General features: G+C 37.6%; 1 pseudogene across 1 annotated transcript; it reads left to right on the plus strand.

Moving 5' to 3' along the window:
• The first annotated feature begins 384 nt into the window (after nucleotides 1-384).
• Nucleotides 385-1996, plus strand: LOC149393694 (caffeoylshikimate esterase pseudogene; annotated as a pseudogene). The gene is made up of 2 exons (XR_016299898.1): nucleotides 385-1168; nucleotides 1499-1996. The product of XR_016299898.1 is annotated as a caffeoylshikimate esterase pseudogene (transcript).
• The last annotated feature ends 862 nt before the right edge of the window (nucleotides 1997-2858 follow it).

A 2858-nucleotide genomic window follows, 5' to 3' on the forward strand; every position in this document is an offset into this window, starting at 1 on the left:
TATTAACAACTATTTACAACTATAAAATGTCAAATGATCTTTCTAATACTAGCAAAAATAAACATGATGAATATGTTAACAAAACGTTGAAAGAAAATAAAAAGATTTGAAATAAATTTTTTTAAGGAAATTTACGAAAATAATGGGAATATATAACTGATTCTTATTCTCTTGAAAAAAAAAATCAATTTATTGAATCAATAAAATATTTTTAATTAAATTTAACACTGTTTTTAATAGAAAAATGAAATATATGGGTAAAAGGGACAAAGAAGGCAATTATTTTCTCCTGCTTAATAAATGTAGATGATTATATATAGGGAGCCCGAGCAAAATAGCAAAGTCAAACGTTGTAATTGTCAAAATAGCCAATTTTTGGTTTATTTTTAATGTGTAGCCAATATACCACATTAACAGTAAAAAATACAAATTTGTCCTTCATTTAAATAAAAGATTTATAAATAAGTAGCCACTTAATGAGGGATCTTTTAAAATAATAGCTAACGTTTGTTTTTTATTAAGCAATTAGCCAACAAATAATAATATACCTAAAATACCCTTTTCCCCAATTCATCAGACAAACTTGTAGCTTTCATGTCAGAAAACCGTAACTGAGAGAGAGAGGCCAAACCCAAACCCAATCCCTCGCCATTCTTGCCGGCCTCCAACTTTGCGATGTCCTCTTCGCGTTCATCCTCCGTCTCCGACAACGATGGATCGCCTGAATCCGCCACACAATCCCCGTCGGAAGCTCCCATGTCATCAAATGGAGTCAGAGCTGAGCGTGAGATAATGAGCGACGGCTTCGATTCCGCCGCGAGCGGAGTCGAGCTGGAAGATCCGTCGAGCCCTAGAAGCAGCGGATATGCCGGAGGGAGAGGGAGTAGCGGCCGCGGCTCCGGTGTACACGACCCACGGCTACGACTCCGACACATCATGGCTCTTCCAGAAGATCTGCATCTCCATCGCCCGCTGGGGCTACGCCGTCTTCGCCGCCAATCTCCTCGGCCACGGCCGCTCCGACGGAATCCGCGGTTACCTCGGCGACATGGACGCCGTCGCCGCCGCGTCGCTCTCCTTCTTCCTCGAAACTCGCCGGAGCGCCGATTACTAGTTCTGGAACGCAACTAGTGGAGCTGACCATTTCCTAGTCTCTTGCCATGATTGGGTACATTAATTTTTTTCTTTTTAAGTCTCAGTGTCTGTGTTTGAACTTTGAACGTGGAAAATAACATGGAACTTTTTTTTCTTTTTTTTTTTTTGTTATTTGGAATTTGGATGTAGTGAAGAAAATAAGGAAAAAATATATGAGAAAAAATTTAGTCATTCAAATTTGTACATCTAGGGCTCACAGTTACGTCTCTCTTCTAAATATCCTTTATTTTCTTTCATATTTTTTTTTAATAATTTTATTTACTGCTTGATTGATTAACTGTTAATTTAAATTTAAGATTAACTAATTGATTATTAATGTTAAGTTAATCCTATTTACTTTTAGATTAACCCTCGAGTCCAGTTATCAACGCTCGGCGTGATCGGAAAATCCTGCTCCGTCATCAACGCCCTCTGGATTGCCACCGCATCGAAGATCCACGTCGACACTGCCGCCGGCGCGGAGATCTCCGACCACGTCGTCACCGTCGTTGTGCCCGCCGGATCTACGACCAAGGTCTCTCTGCGGAGTCAAGTCAGCGGCAGAGGTTCCGGCTAACACACTTCTAACACACTTATTTTATGGTTAATCTATTAGATTAACTAGAAAATGTATTAGCAATTCTATTGAAAGTGTTTGTCCTAGAATTTTCTAACAAATATCTAGTACATCGGATTTACTGTTATATTTATCATATAAACGAATGATTTACTCAATGGTTAATATGATTTATTGTCGGATTTACTGTCCTCGATTGTTCACGGAAATAATTAGTAAATCGTATTTACTGTTAGATTAACTAATCCTCATCTCTGATACTTTTACTGTTAGATTTATTGTCTTCGATTGTTCATGGAAATAATTAGTAAATCGTATTTACTGTTAGATTAACTAATTCTGATACTTTCTCTGTTATGGTAAATAAGATTTATTGTCGTTCTTGTTACGGTAAATAAGATTTACTTTTGTTCTTGTTACGGTAAATAAGATTTACTATTGTTCTTGTTACGGTAAATAAGATTTACTGTCGTTCTTGTTACGGCAAATAAGATTTACTGTAGTTTTTGTTATTGTTAATTAGATTTACTAAATTTTTTGTTATGGACGATATTATTTACTATGATAGTTAATAATATTAACCTAAGGGTACTATTGGAATATTGAAATGTTGTCATGATAAATTGGCTATTTTCCTAAATATGTTAATAGTTTGGCTATAATTTTAAAGTAGGGGTGTTGTTTTGGCTAATTGTTTAGTCGGCCCATTAAATAATATCAAATCAAAATATTTGGAAGATTCCCGCGTCAAAAAAAGAAAGAAATGAAATTGGAATCGCGTGAATAAATGCCAACTAAAACAGATCCACCGTGATAAATGCATATCTAACAAATCCACCGTGATAAATGCATATCTTTCAAACACGCAACCAAACCTACACCGCACGAGAAAAAAATTCAAAAACAAAGTCAATTAACAGCAATTAACAAATACTAATTGTTGTCGCACGAAAATGAACAACTATTTAAAACCTCGGGCGGTTCGATCCAAGGCCGGACCAAGTGATCGCACCCGGGCCAAGAGTGTGAACTCGATAGTCTCGAGCTAGGGTTCTCTCCGATCAACCCGCCTCTCGGGAGAGGTAGGGGGTGAGGAGGATGGGTGACCGTGCCTTGGTTGTCGGCTGCCTACGTACCCGTGCGTGGG

This window comes from Urtica dioica, chromosome 6, assembly GCF_054948205.1.
Source record: "Urtica dioica subsp. dioica isolate 48M chromosome 6, U.dioica_male_clone48M_v1_H2, whole genome shotgun sequence".
Lineage (NCBI taxonomy): Eukaryota > Viridiplantae > Streptophyta > Magnoliopsida > Rosales > Urticaceae > Urtica > Urtica dioica.